At 35.3% G+C, this 24,776-nt stretch overlaps 1 protein-coding gene across 1 annotated transcript in view; it reads left to right on the forward strand.

The window, feature by feature from the left end:
- The first annotated feature begins 7,910 nt into the window (after positions 1–7,910).
- The window catches only part of LOC125260074, an 87,725-nt gene continuing 70,859 nt past the window's right edge, over positions 7,911–24,776 (forward strand). The window contains exon 1 of the mRNA XM_048178218.1: positions 7,911–8,223. The gene's annotated coding sequence lies outside the window, so the exon portion shown is untranslated. The remainder of the gene's footprint in view (positions 8,224–24,776) is intronic.

The raw sequence follows: 24,776 nt of genomic DNA on the forward strand, positions 1-24,776 counted from the left end.
CTTTGGGGTGGTTAAGGTAACACCACTGCCGTACAAAGAACCTGTTTAGGTTTAGCCCCTTTAAAGGTTCTTTACGAGCCAAAGAACCACAGTTGGTGCTGTTTAGCACCATTTTTGTTTTTGTTTGCATTTTTTAAATAAAATGCGAAATGGCACCTCTTGTGGGTTCTACATGTGATGCGATCTGGGAAAACCCGTGATGGAACGTTTTCAGTAAAGTCTGAAAAAAGGTAGATGTCATTTGTTTTTTTGTTTGTTTGTCAAAATTGGGCTTTCACTCAATTATCATCAAAGACTACAGAATAACACAAGACGTGTCACTCGTATTGTTTTGAATGGGAGAAAGTGTAACGCGCAATATGGCGGAATAAGTCCCGCCTTCTAAAGCCAAGAACCAATCGCCGACTGGTAAAGTCATCGCGTCACTTCAGCGGCCGTTAGAATCACCGGTTTCTATAGAAACAGTCAGACGCGCGCCTCAGAAGAGACGCGCATTTAGGTCTGCGCATGCGCATTAGCTTGATCCAGCCTGAAAAAATACAGTTTTTTGTCATGATTCGAGCATTTAGAGACTAAATTTATGAGCCGGTTGTTGTTAGATTTCATTGGTGATTTCAAATATGAAATTTAATCGTAAGGTTGGCGAACAGTTTTGGAGAATCTGATGTTTCCCCATTCAAAGAGATAGGAGCTGCATGATGCCCAGGATGCCCGAGAGGCGTTTCAAAGATGGCCGCCGAGTGAAATGACTTGTCTTAAAGGGACTTTGTTATCATTCTATAACATCTTGTCTATCATCTCTGAAAAGTGCAGAAAAATAGCGATTTAAGTGGAAAGGCTGTCTTTCTCTAACTTTACTGTTTAAGAACACGCCCAGCGGAGGCCATAGCTTACAAAGACAGTTCAACTATCAAAATAAACCACTTAACATGTAGAATAAAGGTGTATTAATGTAAATTTCCTGCCAGTCCTGTATAAACTACGGCACGCAAAGAATTCTTTTTCTAATAGAACGTTATCGTGAGAAGGCGGAGCACAAGAACAACAGAACTCTAATGAACACACATGTTCTAATTATGTGTTTATTAGAGGTTGATTTCACATCAAATACTGCCAAACTGACCATACTACTTCTGAATAGGGTGTTTACTTCATAAAATGTATGAAAATATGGAAATAGATGGTTCAGATTACTCAAATAAATGGAGGCGCCCTTAAATGGTCAGATATGGAGCTTGGGTGTCATCTAGTGAAAAAGTTCAGTACTGCGCCCAAACTAAATCTTACTGAAAGCTCATTTTTGAAATATTTCAACCTAAAATGTGGAATGTTGACATTTTTGGCTTTTATTTTTTTGCATTTTAAGAGTAAAACATGCGTTGTAATATATTATTATAAAATATAAACAATTATATTTTTACATTTTCATAAACTTCTATAACTTTTTTTTAATTTCACTTTCATATTTTTTTGAACACTTCTACAATAATCTGACAAGCATCTTCCTTAATACCAGACCAACCTTAAGTCTATATTCCAAAGCATTCTTGAATTACACCCATTAATGTTTGGATAGTGCATTTTCATGTCTGTGCGAAAAAGAGGGTGACCGTTATTTAAACCTGTTCCATTCCTGAGAATCATAGCGATCAGCCGACTTCAGATAATCATATCTTCAGATATGAAAGAAGTAAAACCAGATTTGGAAAGGGTATTGAAACCTGTGATAGGAAACATTTCACCATATGATGGGTTTTCGCAGATCACATCACACACACACACACACACACACACACACACACACACACACACACACACACACATATACTTGATTGTGTTTTGCAGTTAAAAAAATGTTAAAATCTAACAGACAATCCAACGTTAGTCGTTTATCATTGGTTTATACAAAGTATTTTATAGGCCTATTCGTATTCTGATATATTTTATGTGATCATCTTTTATCATTATTTATTGGTTTATTTAGTTATTTTGAGAGTGATGGTGGCGAACACTATGTTTTCAATTTTTCATGGCTGAGATAAACATGTCAAATCTTTACTGTCACAAACTTCAGACAGAAAGTGAATTGTGTATCTGCAGTTGCATCTGTTGAAAGTCTGCACTCTCTGATGGAAGGAAGCAGTGTTCGCCTCTTTGAAGTCTATTACCGCCATCTGCCGGTCGCGTATCAAAACTACACCACATTATATTTTTTTGAAAAGTAAGCTGTTGTGTTATGTATCCCTTAATTGTTCACATTAAAATAACCAACACAATTATCATCATTCAACACACTAATAATTTGTCAGCATAGTGTTTTCCTCACTCTCTTTTTTTCACAAATAAGAAAATGAGCCAGACAGAAGGAAGATGATGGACGTAATGCGGTGCTGAGAGTAATGCAGGATTCATTTTTTTAATCTTATTTTCAGATATGCATTTACAATGGAAGACGTATTGACAATTTTTTTGAGACATTACGTTTTTATCAAGTGATAACTACTGTAAATGCTCAGTCTGTTCAGAGAGACACTTCATTTGCTGTATTGATAAGTCCATCTGCCTAAAGCTACATTCCCCTTTCGTACCCCCGTTTCCTCTGCTCTGCATTATTCAGATCCATATTTATTGACATAATAAACAAGTAGTTTGCCAAAACACTGTAAATATCACACACACATATGCATACAGTAAAGGTATTAAAGATGAAGTGAATGTTAATAACTAACTCTTGTCTTTTAGCCATGACAGCTGTGGCTCTGTCTGTGCTGATCCATTATAGAGAGGCCTTTAAAGCGGTTCCTCCCTCTGCTGCTCGACGCTTCCTCTCTGAACATGAGGCAGAGTGATGAATCTTTTACAGGTTGAGCCTGTACTGCCATGGAGCACTTCACTTCTCATTACATCACTGTAGCCTCTGCTTCCTCTCTTAAAAGCTTCCCTCCTCCCTACCCACACACACACACACACACACACACACACACACACACACACACACACACACACACACACACACACACACACACTCAAACACAAACTGCTATAAATAGTGGTGTGATATTTTTGGATGAAAGAACAGCAGATGCTGTTCTTTGAAGAACACAATTCTTCAGTAAATATTTTATTATTAATTTACAAAGATTATTTGATATGAATGAATATTAACACTAACATTTGTGCACTTTATTTGTTTGTTTGTTTGTTATCATTGTTATTATTTTTTATTTGTTCACTTGTTTTTTTTGTTCAAAGAACATTATTATTTTGTAAATATTTAATTTTAATATACAAATATTGTATAAAAATATTATTAATGACTTGCACAATTTGATGAGGCATTTGTGCACGTTATTTATTAATTAATTAATTTTTGTTCAAAGAATATTTTTATTTTGTAAATATTTAATTTTAATACACAAATATTATATAATAATAATATTAATGACTTGCACAATTTGAAGATGCATTTGTGCACTTTATTTATTTATTTATTATTTTTGTTTATTTATTGTGTTTGAAGAACATTATTGTTTTATAAATATTTTTTGAATGTATATATTTTGAATGTACAAATATTATTTAATAACATTAACAATGACTTGCAAAATGATGAGACATTTGTGTACTTTGTTTGTTATAATTTTGTTTATTTCCATTTTATTTGTTCAATTATATTTGCTTTGTTTTTTATATTGTTTGAAGAACATTACTGTTTTGTAGATATTGAGTTAATTTTTATGTATTTATTTATTTAATTGTTTGTTTGTTTATCATTTTTATTTATTTCCATTTTATTTGTTTATTTGTTTATTTTTGCTTTGCTTTTTGTTTGAATAACATTGTTTTGTAAATATTTAATTTTAAAGTACAATGATTATTTAATAATGTTAACAATGACTTGCACAATTTGACAAAGCATTTGTGTATTTATTTATTTATTCATTTACATATTTATTTATTATTTATGTTTTAAGAACATTATTGTTTTATAAATATTTAATTTTTAAAGTACAATGATTATTTAATAATGTTAACAATGACTTGCACAATTTGACAAAGCATTTGTGCATTTATTTATTTATTTATTATGGTTGAATAACATTGTTTTATAAATATTTAATTTTAATGTACAAATATTAGTTAATAATAATAACAATTACTTGCAAAATGATGATGCATTTGTGCACTTTATTTATTTGTTTGTTATCATTTTATTTATTTCTATTTTTGTTTGTTCAATTGTTTTTGCTTTTTGTTTTTTGTTTTGTTTTGTAAATATTTCATTTGAATGTACAAAGATTATTTAATAATATTATCAATGACTTGCACAATTTGATGAGTTATTTGTGCACATTATTTATAATTTTTATGTATTTATTTTTGTTTGAAAGACATTATTGTTTTGTAAATATTTAATTTTTAATGTACAAAGATTATTTAATAATATTATCAATGACTTGCAAAATTTGATGATGCATTTGTGCACTTTATTTATTTATTTATTTATTATTTATTTTTTGTTTGAAGGACATTATTGTTTTGTAAATATTTAATTTGAATGTACAAATATTATTTAATAATATTAACAATGCCTTGCAAAATGATGAGACATTTGTATGCTTTATTTATTTGTTAGTTAGTTATCACTTTATTTATTTCCATTTTTGCTTTGTTTTTCGTCCAGATTTTCTGGTATGATTTGTTATCTTTACTTTTAAACACCTCAGCATTGTCTCTGCACAGCCTCTTGGTTTCTTTGCCTATCCCCACAATGTGGGCAAAACATGACCCACACAAACACCAGCGATGGAAAGAAGGTCAAACTGGGGTACACCTCAGAGTATCTGATGGAGTCCTATAGTTGTCTTCTCATCACCTCCCTCAGTTAAAGTGCGCTGATGTGTGCTCCTCTAAATGGAGGGCCGGGGCTTTGTATTGTACACTTTTCAAACAGCAAGATCTAATGCAGACTGACAGGCCAGTTAGCAGACGAGACCTGTGCTATGAGCCAGACGTAAATAAAGCCCACAATGAGACTCCAACAAAGACGGAGGAGTATAAAACCTGCCCACACACACACACACATACACACAAGAGCACTCAGAGAAAGTGAGTTCCTCATTGATTCTTTTGGAGAAGACCCACAGTCATAAAACCGCTCGTACAGTAAGTGTTGCCTATGTATATGGGCCAGCTTTAAACACAGCCATGTCTATTTTAGTGGATGTTTGCCCACTTATGAAAAACCATTATCTGTGCATTATTTTAAATAAACAGGAGAACCTAAGGAAATAAAATAAGATGATAAAGAAACAAAAAATAAATGTATTCACAATCCATGTAAATACAATACATCACGATAGCAATTTGTAGTAACAAGCTGCTTCAGAAAACAAGCATACTGCTCATTAGTCTTGTCCAGTACTTACTTTTACTGAGTATTCTGTAATTAGTTTGAAACATTATGTAAAGTGTGACAGCTTTTATTTGATTAAAACTATTGGGTTTTACAGTTCACATGACAAAAAAGGGTTATAAAGTCCACTGGAGGCAGGACAATGCAATACTTTAATTGTATTAGTCCCAGAGGTGCAATTCAGCGCAGGAAAACAGAACACTGAAGCAGTGTAGTGAAAAGACCTAAAAAGCATGGTAAATTATAAGAGTAATACACCCTATGTTATGTACATTGAGGTATTAATTTGTAATATTCAATGCAATGTTAAATATACAATAATGTAAAGAGGAATAAGAACCAGAATAAGGTATTATATGAAATAAAAGTCGAGCAGCGTTCCAAAGTTCAGCAGTACACAAACTTTTCACTGTTTGTTTTGCTCCGCTTTTCTGTGTTTACACTTTCTAGACAGACTGTCATTCTGTATTAGCGGTGAGGTTGGTTTTTTTTGAACAACTCCTTCTGCAGGAACAAAGCATGTGATTTTTGAGTGAGTCATTGAATCATTTATTCAACCGATTCACTGAAAAACACTAATTCATTTAGTAAGGCTGCGACCGAAATTGCGTACTCTCTAGAGTAGGTACTTATTTTGAATAAGTAATCACTTCATGACCGCTAAAAAGTACATTCTTTATAATATGAGTGTGTGTAGTATGAATGTAATCTGGACTTACTACATTCGCCATGTTGTCACTGTCACGTGACCTATCAGTGTCGGTTGCGTCGCTTCACTGTCATTCACAAATCCTCTCCCGTGGCCTCATGGGATAGTAAAGCTTCCATCGTATCCGCACCTTAGAATCTATCTTGCCAGAAGTACTTTTTGCCTGTAAATTGGGACATACTTATTTTCTCTCATACTGTTTTTCGATTACTGTATAGTAGGGAAGTATGTGATGTCGCATGCAGCCTAAACAATTTATGAGTGAGTCATTGAATGATTCGTGCAACCACTTTGTGCAAAACACAGAATTACTGTAAAACAAAATACTGCTGCTGTGTGGTGCTTGGTGTTGCAAATGTTCTGATATGGCTTCGTTTGGAACTATTTTCTTTGACAAAAACAATATTTTGTCTAAAATGTAAGTTACTCAATATTAACCTGTTGTATAAAAGTAATGTCACACAATTGTGCTGCTTTCTTGTGACTCCAATAACTTCTTAGAAACAGCCCAAACTGTCAATGCTATTCTAACATGATTTTTGAGTATTACATCTAAAATTTAAATATACAGGAGATCAGCTGCATAGCCTTTTTACATGTTGACATATATAGGCTATATGGGGTAAGTTGTCACAATGGAAACCATGAAGCACCAAACAAGACATGATGCAGCAAAAAAACAGATATTGTAAAAAAAAAAAATGAATTCTATAATATTACAAACTGACAGCCAGACATTTATGAAACAAAGTTCAACCTTTAGGTTAAAATCTACTTTCATTAGTTGGATTTTGCCTAAATGTTTTTTTTTTTTTTTTATACAACAGCTATTAGAAAAAATATGATACTGTAAATGTAGTTTGGAGGTTTAAATTATCGTTCAGCCACAGAATAAAACAAAAGGTAATTGTGACTTTTTTCTCAGAATTGTGAGGTATTATTAAGCCCCTAAAGGGACATGGTGGTGGGAAAAAAAATGAAATGGGAGGAAAAACAACAAGTCAGTGCTGTTTGCCAGCGTTGCCAAGTCTGTGGTTTTCCCGTGGAATTGGGCTACAGTGTTGCTGCAGGTTGTTTTTCATGTCCACATGTTGAAGCGACCCCAATAACATGATATTTAGCCCCTGGAACGCTAATTTTACCAGGGGATCCCTGCCAAAAATGTGGATTTTATCCCACAGGACGCAAATTTTACTGGGGGATCCCCGAAAATGCATTTGGGCTAGTTTTGAGTAGCAGATGGGCAAGTTTTGTTGTGAAAACCTGGCAACCCTGTCTGTTGCGTTCTATCGCATTTTTTTTTTTTTTTCGCGTTCCTCCGAGAAACTTTGCGTTCACTCGCAAAAAATGTCCCGCTCTATAATAGCCTAGGATTATGTAAACTTGGAACTGGGTGGGAAAAGTAAGAATTGTGAGATAAAGTCTTAATTTGGAGAAAAAAAGTCAGAATTTTGAGATAAAAAGTCGGAATTGGCTTTTTTCATTTTTAATTCCGTGGCAAAACAAGCTTCCATAGAAACCGACATACTGGATATAATGCATACTGCAAAATAAATCACGTTTGTGTACTTTCAACACCAAATCTTATAGCTACTGAGATATAGCTATTGTGACAACTAGCCTCACTCTCACAAAAACTATATGTAAAAGCAATAATTATCTAAATCTAAAGTTAAGGAAATTTGGTCAAATGGAGAAGCTTTTGTGTCAGAACTGGACCGGTTCATTTTCCATTGGGCGGCCCATATAGCATTAGTGATGAATAGCATGATTTTTCCATTGGGTGGCGCTGATCGGGTTCGCGCAGATGGAGGGATGAGTCTCATCACATGGTCCATATGCCCGGAGAAAGTGAGCGATCATCGCAGCCTCTGCGCTCTCTAAACTCAATCAGAGTAGGCGGCACTGTTCGCGCTCCACAGCCGATGAACTGAGAGCAAAAGCCCAGCCATGATCGTCAGCCTGCAGCTGTTTGAGCTGGAGGAGAGCTGAGGAGCGGTGATCATGCCGGAGAAGAGCGCGCAGTAGAAGTCTTCTCACTGAGGATGGCAGGGATGCTGCGCGCCGCATCAGTCTCTCTGGCTCTGTGAAACGCACGGTAAGCGCGCTTCATCTTCCCTCACTGATCCTGTCTGGAAATGTTGAACTTTGAGGTGTTTTGTCCGTCATTTGGAGGCGTTTTAAGTGTTTGGCTTGGTGGGTTGTTGAGTAGAAGTTTATGAGACTCTTATTATGTTTGTCACTTTATATAACTAACATTCTGTATAGCTTCAGTCACTAGACATTTCACAGACAGTAGCAGCCTCGGCCAGTCTAAAACACGATTAAGGCTGTGCTGAGATCTTTTTCAGGAGACTCGAGATCATTGAATGGACATTCTGAGCTCATATCGATGTTCTTCTTATCGATTCTGTGTTTTCTTGAGAGGGGTGGTGAAGGGGAAGACACTGAGAGTAAATTAATAAGGTAAAGATGGTTTAAAGTGTGTCCTGAATGAATGTTCGGCTAATAAAAACTACCGAACAGTACCATGGTACAACCTATTTTGTGTGGATAAGATACCATGGTTCTATCAAGGTTTTTTGGAGGGGGATTGTACTGTGTACTACCATGCCCCATTAGACCTTCGTTTTTTGGGTGTACCACTTTTTCTGTGAATGTGTATCATGTGTTTTTGGACATTTTTTAGGGGTTTTCTATGGTTTTATGTATATTTACCATGATAATGCCATGCACTATCATTTCTTTCAAAAAATACTGTGACTGTAGCATGGTATGGTTATGGTAATACTTTGAAATATTTATATTTATATTAACTAATATTTTATATGGTAGTACTTACAATGATACCAAGTTAAAAATACCATGGTAGTACCATAGTACATATTCAAAAACCATGGTGGAACCATTCTATTTTTTGTGAGTAATGTATTTTTGGACATACTGTATGGTAAATTCCATGGTATTGCTTCAAATATGATAATGAATATGGTCATCTTCTAGTTGAATGGTATATACAGTATCTGTAGTACTATAGTATTAATATATGATGGCATTACTGTACACTCTAAAACATGCTGGGATAAAAACAACCCAAGTTGGGTTGAAAATGGACAAACCCAGTGATTGGGTTGTTTTAACCCAGCGGTTGGGTTAAATGTTTGCCCAACCTGCTGGGTAATTTATTTACCTTAACTATTGTTTAAAAAATACTGTATTGCTTGTTTAAAATGAACCCAAGTATGTTGGAAATTAACATTTAGCCTATTAATATATTTAATAAATGAACACTTATTAAGACGTTTAATGAATATTAATTAAACAATAATCTTTTATTAAATTGCTTATTAATAAATGTTCACCTTTTGATTGTTATTGTTGTCTCTTGTAATTAGTGTCTGATTTTTAATTTCCAACCTGTTTTGGGTTCATTTTAAGCCAGCCATATAGTCATTTTTAAACAATATTTGGGTTAAATAAAACTGCCCAGCACGTTGGGCAAATATTTAACCTGGGTTAAAACAACCCAATCGCTGAGTTTGTCCATTTTCAACCCAACTGGGGTTGTTTTTAACCCAGCATTTTTCAGAGTGTACCACTGTCAGATTTTGTGGTTAGATGTATTTAGTGTTATTACAGTCAGTGTGTTTAGTGTATTTTTTGCACCTGTGATAAAGCAGCTCTTAGTGTCTTCATTCTGAGAGCGCAATTAATGGTGTGATCTCTAAGTGTTAAGTTATTCCAGGCCCACCGGGATAGACTCTATTTAAGCAAGAAAGTGACTTAACACCAAGAGCTTATGCCCCCCCCCCCCCCCCCCCCCCAGCGCACGCTGGCCGAGAAACTGTGAGAGTCTGTCCGATACAGTGAATATGGATGAATGAAATCCTCTTACACTGCAGCTCAAACTCAGTGTGAGTGAGTGTATGAGAGAGATAGGCTCTCTACTGAGGGCTTACCGACTGATCAACTGTCTTTTGCACCTTATAATGACAACTGTGTTGATTTAAGCAGCACAATTCTCATCAGTCATCAGCAGAAAAAAAAAATTGTATCTTTGATAAAGAAGTCACATGATTATTATTGGTTAAAAAAATTTGTCTAAAGCACTAGGACATAAATCAACTGTTCACATTCACATTCAAATCACACCTTCTAAAGATCATTTACTTTAAAGTGAAAATTTTGTGACTGTATACCCACCCTCATGTCACTCAAAACTAGAGACGCACCAATGTATGGTGCGATTTTTGATCAATTTACAACCAGCATAAAAAAGGCAGATATAACAAACCGATGGTTTATTAATTTGCTGCGTGAAGGCACTGAGCTGTATAATGTCTGTTGCATAATCCAAGATTAATTCATAATCTAATATTCCTGCTGTGCTGCTGTCTGCGTTTTAATGTTACTCAAACAACAAACTACTCTTGACTAAATAACTTTTGAAACTTTCATAAGGGTTAATATGTATAGCGCCCTATGATTTCCATGACGCCGAAAACACGGACGGAATCTCGGAATCCAGTCATAAAAACGTGGATAACGCGGAATTTCACGGAATTTGTCAAAGTTTTGATAAATAAATAAAAAGTAGGTCGGTACACTTAAATCAACTCACGATATAGACTAGTGTCTGCAAAAACGCGGATGGAATTTAGTCATAAAAACACGGATTGATTTAAGTGTACTGACCTGCTTTTTTTTTTATTAATCAAAACTTTGAAAAATTCTGTGACATTCCGCGTTATCCGCGTTTTTATGACTGGATTCCGAGATTCCGTCCGTATTTTCGGCGTCATGGAAATCATAGGGCCCTATACATATTAACCCTTATGAAAGTTTCAAAAGTTATTTAGTCAAGAGTAGTTTGTTGTTTGAGTAACATTAAAACGCAGACAGCAGCACAGCAGGAATATTAGATTATGAATTAATCTTGGATTACGCAACAGACATTATACAGCTCAGTGCCTTCACGCAGCAAATTAATAAACCATCGGTTTGTTATATCTGCCTTTTTCATGCTGGTTGTAAATTGATCAAAAATCGCACCATAATTGGTGCGTCTCTAGTTTTGAGTGACATGAGGGTGGGTATACAGTCACAAAATTTTCACTTTAAAGTAAATGATCTTTAGAATGTGTGATTTGAATGTGAACAGTTGATTTATGTCCTAGTGCTTTAGACAATTTTTTTTAACCAATAGTAATCATGTGACTTCTTTATCAAAGATACAATTTTTTTTTTCTGCTGATGACTGATGTGAATTGTAATTTCACGGAATTTGTCAGTTTTGATAAATAAATAAAAAGCAGGTCAGTACACTTAAATCAACTCACGATATAGACTAGTGTCTGCAAAAACGCGGACGGAATTTAGTCATAAAAACACGGATAACGCTGTATAATGTGGAATTTCACGGAATTTGTCAAAGTTTTGATAAATAAATAAAAAGTAGGTCAGTACACTTAAATCAACTCACGATATAGACTAGTGTCTGCAAAAACGCAGACGGAATTTAGTCATAAAAACACGGATAACGCTGTATAATGTGGAATTTCACGGAATTTGTCAAAGTTTTGATAAATAAATAAAAAGCAGGTCAGTACACTTAAATCAACTCGCGATGTAGACTAGTGTCTGCAAAAACGCAGACGGAATTTAGTCATAAAAACGCGGATAACGCTGTATAATGTGGAATTTCACGGAATTTGTCAAAGTTTTGATAAATAAATAAAAAGTAGGTCGTACACTTAAATCAACTCGCGATATAGACTAAGTGTCTGCAAAAACGCAGACGGAATTTAGTTCATAAAAACACGGATAACGCTGTATAATGTGGAATTTCATGGAATTTGTCAAAGTTTTGATAAATAAATAAAAAGTAGGTCAGTACACTTAAATCAACTCACGATGTAGACTAGTGTCTGCAAAAACGAACGGACGGAATTTAGTCATAAAAACGCGGATAACGCTGTATAATGTGGAATTTCACGGAATTTCGTCAAAGTTTTGATTAAAATAAATAAAAAGTAGGTCAGTACACTTAAATCAACTCGCGATATAGACTAGTGTGCAGAAACGTGGACGGATTTTGCAAAAACGCGGACGGAATTTAGTCAAAAAACGCATGGATAACGCTGTATAATGTGGAATTTCATGGAATTTGTTAAAGTTTTGATAAATAAATAAAAAGCAGGTCAGTACACTTAAATCAACTCGCGATATAGACTAGTGTCTGCAAAAACGAAGACGGAATTTAGTCATAAAAACACGGATAACGCTGTATAATGTGGAATTTCACGGAATTTGTCAAAGTTTTGATTAATAAATAAAAAGCAGGTCAGTACACTTAAATCAACTGGCGATATAGACTAGTGTCTGCAAAAACGCGGATGGAATTTAGTCATAATAAACATGGATAACGCTGTATAATGTGGAATTTCACGGAATTTGTCAAAGTTTTGATAAATAAATAAAAAGCAGGTCAGTACACTTAAATCAACTCGCGATATAGACTAGTGTCTGCAAAAACGAAGACGGAATTTAGTCATAAAAACGCGGATAACGCTGTATAATGTGGAATTTCATGGAATTTGTCAATTTTGATAAATAAAAAGTAGGTCGTACACTTAAATCAACTCGCGATATAGACTAGTGTCTGCAAAAACGCGGATGGAATTTAGTCATAAAAACATGGATAACGCTGTATAATGTGGAATTTCACGGAATTTGTCAAAGTTTTGATAAATAAATAAAAAGCAGGTCAGTACACTTAAATCAACTCGCGATATAGACTAGTGTCTGTGAATATTAAGCCGCAAAAAGACTTTTTAAAATTGAATCCTGCATGTTCTTTTGTGTCTCTGTGTGAATGAATGGTGCAGACACGCGGTTTCATTTACCTCACACGCACACACTGAAGCTCGCGTGATGCTCGCGGTGTTTTCAGCCTCTGCTGCCTCACTATATGAGGACATGTGTGCATGAACTTCATCTCTAGACTTACTTCATGAGAATTTAATCGTTTCATTTGAGAAAATCTATCGTCGTATCATAAACGCACAAAAACTCAAAGGTCTTCACGGCAACCCGTCAAAATAAAAGTTCAGTTTAACTTGAAGTAATTGTGACAGAAATATATTACCGTTGTAAAGTATAATTTAGCTATGTCTCAATGTAATAATAATATATGGATTTAATTTATACAGTGAAGAATATATGCAGTGTTATTTTAGATTTGTTTACTTTATTAAAATTGAATTATTATATAATTAAAATACACTCTAAAAAATGCTGAGTTAAAAACAACCCATGTAGGGTTAAAAATGGACAAACCCAGCGATTGGGTTGTTTTAACCCAGCGGTTGGGTTAAATGTTTGCCCAACATGCTGGGCAGTTTTATTTAAACCAACTATTGTTTAAAAATTACTATATGGCTGGCTTAAAATGAACCCAAAATAGCTGGTTTATTTTTAAAATTAAAAACCAGATGCAATTAGAGGCAACAATAATAGTCAAAAGGTGAACATTTATTAATAAGCAATTTAATAAATGTTTATTGTTTAATAATTATTCATTGAACATTAATAAATGTTCATTTCCAACATACTTTGGGTTAATTTTAATTAAGCAATACAGTAATTTTTAAACAATAGTTGAGTTAAATAAAACTACCCAGCAGGTTGGGCAAACATTTAACCCTACCGCTGGGTTAAAACAACCCACTTGCTGGGTTTGTCCATTTTTAACCCAACTTGGGTTGTTTTTAACTCCCTGAGGTCTGAAAACGCGCCGGCGCGTTTTGCAGGATTTTTTTCACATTGCAGCAAAACAGACTTAAAATACTCCGTCATTTCTTGTCATAGAGACATAAGTAATATATCAATTTAAACTATAGAATGTCTTCTTTTATTTGTGTACACTCAGAGTAAAAACACAATGTTGTGCTTTTTGTAAAATAAAGAAAACTAACATGATGCGTGATCTCTCCTCTCCCTCTGAACGAAGTCCAATCTGATAGTTCTCAGAAAATGAACTGTAACTTATGAATACTAATGACAAAAAAAATGACACTTATGTCTAAAGAAACGTTGAAATGTCAGGTTTTAAATCGCGCAAGTCAAATCGAAAACAAATATTCTCTGTTTATGTAATCTGTATGAAAAGAGAGCCATGTCAGAAGTCCTTGATTCAGCTCATTATCCGCTAATGCGGCCATGCCCACGGAGCGAGCGCTATTCAGACGCAAATTCAGAGGCAATACAGGCATTCATCGTCTCAATCGTGTATTTATTGTCTTGAAAAGTGTTTATTTGGATGTTAAAGCCATGGTTAGTGATCTGTAGAAGACATGCCGTTAGTTCCTAGTTCCTTTTCTTCTTTATATGAATTTGTGGCCTAAAGGTGTACAGAGAGCGCCCTCCGGCTGCAAGTATGAATTAAAAACACCATTCCTGAAATGTCCTCTTCTTCTTTAGAATAATTTGTGGACTAAATGTGCACAGAGAGCGCCCTCCGGCTGCAAGTATGAATTGAAAACACAGTATCCAGCACTCATATTGATGACAATAAATATTACCCCTCTGTATAGAAAATTGACATAAATATATAAGAATCCATCAATATTTCTCCAAATGTGCATGCTTTTAAGCTAAAAGCCTATATGAAATGCCATAGAGGTAACATAATTGTTCAGACACTTTGCATCACAGAAATACATTATATTTTAAAGAATATAATAGAATACCATTATTTTAAATTGTAATAATATTTCACAGTATTGCTGTTTATGATGAGCTGAGACATTATTACAGAGGGTTTTTTTCACAGCCTACCTGACTGAAAGGCCTCATTAATATGCAAGTCATTTCAGGTCATTATTATGTGATTCTTTTGTCTTCTCAGGTTTAAATGGCCCATTATTCATGATCATTCACGCCTCCATGCATACTGTGTTTCTTGACAAAAAGTGTCTTACAAAAACTAAATCAATATATTGTTTTATATGAAGGAGTAGGCAGCATAATTTTTACATAATTTTGAAGCAAAAACTCTAGTCTACAACCTCCAATACCCAAAAGTCTTGTGAACACAGATTTAATATACTTTTTTTGGCCTTATTTCAGTGACTTAAGTTTTTTGTTTTTTCAATAACCACGCATAAACATTATTCCTTCAAAAATACAAACATGTACATACATGTTCCTCACATATTATTGTAGCCTAGTTTGTGCTGAATACAGTGTAATGACACTTTTGTCATTTATATGTTTATGAACAACTGAAAAAAGCACAAATGTCAGGGCATGCCAAAACTTCCCCAAGCCCCAAATCAGCCTCAGACTCCAGAGGGTTAACCCAGCATTTTTTAGAGTGTATGTAAGAATTTTGCAGTAAAATATCCGGTCCCACTTTATATTAAGTGGCCTTAACTACTATGTACTTGCATCAAAAAATAAGTACTTATTGGGTTCATATTAAATTGCAAAACACTTTTGCTGCTTTTGAGGTGGGATACGGGTAATGTTAGGAAAAACTTTGGTGGTATGGGTAGGTTTAAGGGTAGGGGTAAGGTGTAAGGGATGGGTCAACAGTGTAATTATAAATGTAAATACAGAAATTAATTACAGATGTAATTACATGCAGGTGTTTTTAAAATATAAGTACAATGTAAAAACATGTATGTACACAATAAGTGCATTGTATCAAATGATTAATTTAAATGTAAGTACATAGTAGTTAAGGCCACTTTATATAAAGTGGGACCAAATATCCAAAAAAACCACTAGGCCAGTGTTATATATTTTGTTCACTTGAGTACTTACAATATCCCAAATGTTTCTAACTATTTGTAAATCGTGAGAAAATCCTCATTTTAACCAAGGCTCTGGGACGTGTGAAGAGTCGCCTGTCAATCACGTTACCCTCAGTTTCCGGTTTTATTTTGTAGAAACCATGGAAACACCAAAGACGCTTTAATATATTACATGTTTTAATAGACAAATAAACAACTGTTTGGTTACATTTATAGCCATAAAACTAATTATTGTTATATAGCTCAACACATTTAGTCTTAAAGGGGTGGTTCAATGGTTTTTTTCTAGGCTTGATTGTGTTTTTGGGGCACAGTTTAACATGTCTTAATGCTTCGTTCTTTTGAAAACGCTGTATTTTTCATATATTTTAGCTTTATTCTACACCTTTGTTTCCACTGTCATATGAACGGCTCGTTTGACTTCCTGCTTCTATGAAGCCACTTCCTCCAAAATACGCAATGTGCTCAGATTGGTTAGCGGGCCCAGTGTAATCCAGAGCCATCGTGATTCGCTGACGCGTCCGGAAACGCCACGCCCCTTACCATTTGTTACGGGTTACTTGGGCTTCGGTTATATTGTATGCTCAATTTGATTATATTGCTGTATCAAATTGAGCCCGAATCAAACCCAGATAAAAAGCAATCGCGGGTTTTAAAGGATGTTTATGAATGGTATTTCATTTAGTATTCGTGTCAAAGTGTTTAGATGCCGTCACTGCTGTTTGTTAGCTTTCAATATACAGTTGTATCCTGATTAAAGCTTTACTGCAGCCGAATACATGACTGAGTAGTCGCATTTTTGTAAAGGTAGCGTTTAATTTACGGCATGAACAACTGTTTGTCTATGAACATAGACGTTTGTTGGTGTTTGTTGGAGAAGTATGCACTATAATACAGCTAACTGGCTAGCGAAGCAAAAACGAGTTGCTCTTTGTATATGTCCTTGATGCAACCAAAAAATAGCAACAGAACTATACGTTTAAAAGACATGTACATACAATAAAACGTACTTACAGTTTGAAGCCAATAAACAGCAGCTTCTGCTTTTAAAGTGGGAACTGCTTCATTTTTCAGTAAAAGCCTTTGTGTAAATCCAGCATTGAACTCGTGTAGATTCTGGAAGCTCTCTTCAGCGCCGCATCCAGTGTAGAAAATATGACAGATTATAATGGGTTCTATTATCTTCTGACGCGTCACGCCGCTCACATCCGGTGTACACAACTCTTCCGCTTTCACTATGCTGCATGACACGGCCACGCCCACTTTGTTGCGTGTTCCCGGGGGAACCCTGTTTTGCAGGGTTTATGATGTCACCAACCCGGGAAGAAGCTCGTTGTAGTCCAAACCGGTCGTTTTTGTAGGCAATAAACTGCCTTAAATTTAAAGGACAATATCTCCGTTTGCATTGAACTTTCAGCGCTGTAACTTTACAGATACTGTTTGTGCTCAAGCAGCGACATTACACACTAACTAAAGTTAAAAAAGTGAAATTGCATTTAACCACCCCTTTAAATCTAGTTGTCTTGATTTTCCAAGAGTACCTTGCTTTTACCATACCTCAGAAAAAAACACTATTTTGTCAAGCAGCTAACATAACATAATCAGATGCAGCTTTATTTTTAGTAACAGTACAGCATTTTCTCCATCATACAACATCATACATTTCATCTCACATACTGGATAAGAACCTCAAGAGCTGCTCAAAGCTGCCCAAACTGATGATTTAAAGCATGTACTCATCCATCCTGATATTAAATATTTCCAATGAACATGCGCCGAACCCGTGGAAATAGTCGAGCACGGAAAAACACAAGATATTCTCCATTCGTTTTTACCAATAAAAATGTATTAAGACTTTCAGACACGACTTTCTTCTCACATTAATAGTTAATTTAACGTGGGTTCTATGGCATTATATTACAATGAAAAATGTCGAGAGCGCATTATTGTAACACAGCACATCAAATGCACGAGCAGGAATCTCTCCGCTCACAGGTGGATTCTGTAGGCGCTCTCGCTCAGATATTACATGTGCATTGTCCTCCTGCATGTGCAGCCATGAATCTAGAATTGTCTTCTCTCCAGGATTTAAAGGTGTCCTAGATTATGTTTTTAAAAGATGTAATATAAGTCTAAGGTGTCCCCTGAATGTGTCTGTGAAGTTTCAGCTCAAAATACCCCATAGATTTTTTGTAATTCATTTTTTTAACTGCCTATTTTGGGGCATCATTATGAACGCGCCGATTTATGCTGCGGCCCCTTTAAATCCTGTGCTCTCCGCCCACAGAGCTCGCGCTTGCCTTAAACAGTGCCTTAACAAAGTTTACACAGCTAATATAACCCTCAAAATGGATCTTTACAAAGTGTTCGTCATGCATGCGTCATGCATGCGTTGGATTATGTGAGTATTGTATACTGTTATATTGTTTACATTTGATTTTGAATGAATTTGAGGCTGTGATCCGTAGCTAACAGCTAATGCTACACTGTTGTAGAGATTTATAAAGAATGAAGTTGTGTTTATGGATTATACAGACTGCAAGTGTTTAAAAATGAAAATAGTGACGGCTCTTGTCTCCGTGAATACAGTAAGAAACGATGGTAACTTTAACCACATTTAACAGTACATTAGCAACATGCTAACGAAACATTTAGAAAGACAATTTACAAATATCACTAAAAATATCATGATATCATGGATCATGTCAGTTATTATTGCTCCATCTGCCATTTTTCGCTATTGTCCTTGCTTGCTTACCTAGTCTGATGATTCAGCTGTGCACAGATCCAGACGTTAATACTGGCTGCCCTTGTCTAATGCCTTTCATAATGATAATGTTGGGAACGTGGGCTGGCATATGCAAATATTGGGGGCGTACACCCCGACTGTTACGTGTTTTCCGGAGGTCTTTTAAACAAATGAGATTTATATAAGAAGGAGGAAACAATGGAGTTTGAGACTCACTGTATGTCATTTCCATGTACTGAACTCTTGTTATTTAACTATGCCAAGATAAATTCAATTTTTCATTCAAGGGCACCTTTAATGTTGCCAGAAGGGTAATGTTATAATGTGGGCACCCACCGCCAGAAACATTAATCGGCGCATATGCCAAGTTTGCCAATGAATGTAAATCTATATTTACATAGCCATAGTAGTCCTAAATTTATCTGTCTCACACATGTCCCGCATTGTCCCGATAAATCACATCTACTGCCCTGCAACAGATAAATAGCCAGGTGGTCACCCTACACAGCAGCCACCGAGCGAACGCACAGAGTAACGTTATAACATCATTTTCAACACACTCAAATGTATCTATATGATAAACAGCGCTGTGTTACCCATACACATTTGAACGTAAGAAGTGGAAGCAGCGACTGCGGCATAATAAAAGTTCCACTGCTCTCGAGTCATGTGTCGCGTTTGTCTCGCTCTAGCGGCCTCGTTCAGCTCCAACGGCACTCGCCCTGCTCTGCATCATACTGCAGTAATGTTAATAATCTCATCCATGAACATGATTTCTGCCCAAGTCCTATCCCGATTCTTTTCCACCGGTCGTTGAGGTGAAGACGAAATTTCCCATGATTCCGTGCGCAAACTCTGCGTCATCAAGTCGCTTTGTTTGAATAGTCGTCCTCTAGTGGCGAAATAATTACATATTGTAGCTTTAAACCTACCTAAAAGCTATTTCATATGTATCTTTGTTCTGTTGTATTTATGTAGGCCTGCTGAATGGTAAATTGATCCAATCCATGTTCATTAGAAATTATTTGATGATGCAGCAATAAACTAGCTAGTGTAACTTAATGCATGTGTTTTTTTTATAACTTTGCTGATTTAAAACATGATCAAAACACTATTTTAATGACAAAAATAAGAGAGCAAGTGACAAATATCGGTATCGGAATCAGCCAATAATTGTTTGTTAAAATCGGTATTGGTATCGGCCCATCGGTGCATCCCTACTCAAAACTCATAATTTATTTTCCTGTGGAACACAAAGATTTATTATTAAAATCTTGAAACCTGATGGCTTTCAAGTTCAATTTTTCAATCACTGCAATTTTTCTTTATTAAAGAAATAATAATTTCTTGTGTAATATAAATGAAATATTAAATATAAATAAATATTAATATATTAAATATAATTAAATAATTGTAATAATAATAATTATTATTAATATTGATATTTCACAAGAAATTTTTACTTATTTAATCAAGTAAAATTGCAGCTGAACAGATTATTGATTAATATTACTTAATATTACTGACTATTATTACTATATCAAGTCAAGGATTTTAACTCAGGCCCGGTTGCTCTCTGATCAAAAACTTGACAAACATGTAAGCTGTAAATTATAAACAATTTTTTTTCTTTGATTTTGTTTGTGCCTTGCATAGGGCACCATGTGAACCAGGACCGCCACTCATACCTCCAAAAAATAAAATAAAAAATAAAATAAATTTGAAAAAAGGTGCATGAAAGCCCTTGTACAAATATAGACCTCTCTTTCGCACACATATGCAATCAAGCCCACAACTGTAAACAACAGCAAGACATTCAAAATGCCCCTTTAAGGTCCACCAGCAGCTTTCTTCTGCTTGACTCTTTATATATTAAACATGCCACATCCTTACAGACAGGACTTCAGTGGCTGCATTTTTAACCACATGACCAGTCTCATCTGTTGTGTGACGTGACAGACCGTCATGCTGTCACAGCAGGATGCGAAACCTGCTCTCTCTGTGTTAAAAGGTGCACGAATGGGTCAGTTTGTACTCTATATGTGCTTATGTGTGCTGTGCACAGGCAGGGTTTGATATGCACGCCATGCACTTTTGCCACTGCTGATGTCAAAGACGATTCAGGATCAAGTAACACTCATACGCTTCTGTATCTTAAGACAGATATGAGCTGAACTGAGAGAGAGAGAGAGAGAGAGGGAGGGAGGGAAAAATGAATAGTCCCTATGGATTCGGGTGGAATATGTGTGACGGTGGGTAGCGGGAGGGTTTTAGAGCACCAGACGCACTGACTGTATGAAAATCCCTTAATAATTAACACTACACATTGCAAGAGGAGGGGTGCAGACGAATGGAAACCCGTGGTGTACGTGACGCTTACGCAGAGTGGTCAACATGTTATCTGGAACGGATGAACTGTACTGAGAAGTGTTGGGGGATCTCCCAAAATGAATGAAACATGAAGCTCTTCTTAAAGGTTCTTCAGTGTGTCACCTTAAAGGGATAGTTTGCCAAAAGTGAAAACCTCACGTCGTTCCAAACCTGTGTGACTTACTTTCTTCTGTGGGACATAAAAAAGAAGATATTTTGAAAATGTCTCAGCGTTTGTTTGTTTTTTTTTGTCCAGGTGGAAGTCACCTGGACACTGTTTGGTTATGAACACTCTCATTTTTGTTACACAGAAGAAAGGGTGAAAGGTTTTTGGGGGAACTATTTATTGAACTAACCCTTATCTAATAAAAATCAATTTTACTATTCTTGACTGTTCTTAAATAGACGACACTGTTGAGCTTGAGTGCGTTGTTTCATGAAGAACCTTCAACATCCAAAGCACAAAAGGTTCCTTGTAGTGTAAAAATGTTCAGAACCAAAAATTAGCTGAAAAAAACAACTACAACACAAAAGAAGATATTATGTTTAGCTTTTTTTGGCCATACAATGGAAGTCAATTGGGTCTGAAACAACACTGAGACAGTTTTCAAATATCTTCCTTTGTTTCAGTAAGTCATACAGGTTTGACATTACATGAGTCAGTGTTATTTTAGTATCATTGAGATACTATTATAGTTTTTTAAAAATATTTGGAATTAGTTTTTATTCTTGTTCATTCCGTTTTCATTTTAATTTTAGTTAAAGGTGCCCTAGAATTCAAGAATTTGAATTTACCTCGGCATAGTTGAATAACAAGAGTTCAGTACATGGAAAAGACATACATTGAGTTTCAAACTCCATTGCTTTCTCTTTCTTATGTAAATCTCATTTGTTTAAAAGACTTCCGGAAAACACGCTGATCTCAACATAACACCGACTGTTACGTAACAGTCGGGGTGTACGCCCCAATATTTGCATATGCCAGCTCATGTTCAAGGCATTAGACAAGGGCAGCCAGTATTAACATCTGGATCTGCACAGGTGAATCAACAGACTAGGTAAGCAAGCAAGAACAACAGCGAAAAATGGCAGATGGAGCGATAATAACTGACATGATCCATGATAGCATGATATTTTTAGTGATATTTGTAAATTGTCTTTCTAAATGTTTCATTAACATGTTGCTAATGTACTGTTAAATGTGGTTAAAGTTATTATCGTTTATTACTGAATTCACGGAGACAAGAGCCGTTGCTATTTTAATTTTTAAACACTTGCAGTCTGTATAATTCATAAACACAACTTCATTCTTTATAAATCTCTCCAACAGTGTAGCATTAGCCGTTAGCCACGGAGAACACAGCCTCAAACTCATAGAGAATCAAATATAAACATCAAAATAAATACTTTACTCACATAATTCGAAGCATGCATACAGCATGCATGACGAACATCTTGTAAAGATCCATTTGAGGGTTATATTAGCTGTGTGAACTTTGTAAATGTGCTGTAATATAATCGAGAGCTCGTGTGGCAGGGAGCACGCGAATTAAAGGGGCGGCGCGCTGAAAAAATCAGTGCATAGTTAATGATGCCCCAAAATAGATTTTAAAAAATCTATGGGGTATTTTGAGCTGAAACTTCACAGACACATTCAGGGGACACCTTAGACTTATATTACATCTTGTGAAAAAGCATTCTTGGGCACCTTTAAAGTTTTGGTCATTTTGTTGTGTGTTTTTGTCATTTTTAATAGTTATTGTTTTTTAATTATTCTGAATTAGTTTATTAATTATCTATTATTTCAGTTTTAGGTTTGGTTATTTTAGTACATCATATTAAATTAAATGAAAATGTGAAAAAATGTTACTGTGGTGAGTAAATGATAAGCATCATTTTAATTTTTGGATCAGCTCGCCTTTTAAACACTCTAAAACAGTAATTCAGGGGACCATAACCATAACGTAAATAAATGCAAGCAGTTTATTGATTTACCTTTTAGGTTGCAAACATTATTTTGTTGAGTTCTGCTGATATAATGTTGATCATTACATTAACTTAATATTGTGTATAATTTAAACTTAAATTTCTGCATTAATTGAATTTTTTAAAAAATTAACGTTGAAGTAACTTTATGAAATTTTCTTGTTTTTCGGAAATTGGGCAGTGGATTTCATGCTTTGCAAATGACTGGATTAGGAGAATAATAAATTAAAGTGTTATTTATTTTATTTGTTTTTAGTGAAAGGAAAGACCTGCTAGTGTTTAATGCCGTTATGTTTGACATTTAAAAGATTTTCTGTAGTGTTGAAGTTTTTGTGGTTAGCATTGTGCTGAAGAGTATATACATGAAGGTAAACACTACATTGACTCTATAAGCGATGACTGCGCTAATGCCAGTGACAAGTAATATCTTACTTGTTCATTAAATATGCCAAATCAGCTACATTAGGCATTTAAGCATGTGCATCGATAGCTGTGGATTTGAACTGAAATATATAAAATTAATTGGTTCCAGGGCTACAACTCCAGTAGTTGGAACAACTTAATTTTTTTGAGTAATCAACTTACAAATTAATGTGACAAATTTGCGTGATTATACAGAATGTTACATATTATTAATGCTGTATAATAACACGATGACCGAGCACGACCGTCAATCCAATGCCGATGCCATTGCTGCTTCTGCAAACCACTGATCAATGCTACAAACCAATACAAACTAAACCTGTCTGGAGTTTTCGCGTCGCTCTGCAAAGTACGTCACCCGGATCGTTGATCTGATTGGTTGAAGGACTATCCAATTGCGTGAAGAATGCTCGTTGATCACGCCTCTTGTGCAGCAGAAAATACATAACAATTTTAAATTGAGCTTGGTCTGGTGATAGCCAGACAATGTAGAACCATCAAGATAATCGGAACATTACCTACACAGTAAAATCCCCAGCGTTAGTGTTAAAGTAACACTTAAGCAGAGTTAAAGTTAATGAGATAATTAAGCAATTAATATGGCTGTGACTGAAGTCAGTTGTAGTTCTTGTGTTTCTCTTTTCTTCAGTGATTCTACTTGTTAACAGCAGGTGTTCATCACTAATGTGCAATCATTACTTAATTAATTGCTTAATTATCTCATTAACTTTAACTCTGTTTCAGTGTTATTTTAACACTATTTAGAGAGGGACCATATGTACTCTGAGCAGAGTTGATGTAACTCTGGAGATTTTGCTGTGTAGGATTGTTGGAAGGAGAGAAATCAGCCCAAAATCAGCCTGATTATCTTGTGGCCTGTATCTTGTGTACCGAGCATAAGTCAACTCAATATAGTTAATTCAATATGGTTTATTGGTTTAAAATAATTTAATTCGAAGTTGCATTATTTTTTTTTTTGCTGAGCTTCTAGTTTTTAGAGTGAAGGATCAATTATAATGGTCATCAAAAAGGCAGTAGCCACATATTTAGGATTTTAGAAGTCCTAATGTAAAAGTTTAGGAATCAGGCACTGAAAAAAGTGGTGTCCCTCTCAATGTCTAAAGGCCCTTTCACACTGAACACGAAATTCGGCGCAAATTTTCGCCGCGATGATGCTCTTGAATCGAAACACTATGGAGCCTTTCACACTGTGTGCGAACATTCGCGGTGCGAAAAAGCGAAGATTTTTTTTCGACCTGTGTGTCTATTTTTTTCCCCGTCGCTCCGCAATGAAACGGGCCGTCC

Source organism: Megalobrama amblycephala, linkage group LG24, assembly GCF_018812025.1.
Source record: "Megalobrama amblycephala isolate DHTTF-2021 linkage group LG24, ASM1881202v1, whole genome shotgun sequence".
Lineage (NCBI taxonomy): Eukaryota > Metazoa > Chordata > Actinopteri > Cypriniformes > Xenocyprididae > Megalobrama > Megalobrama amblycephala.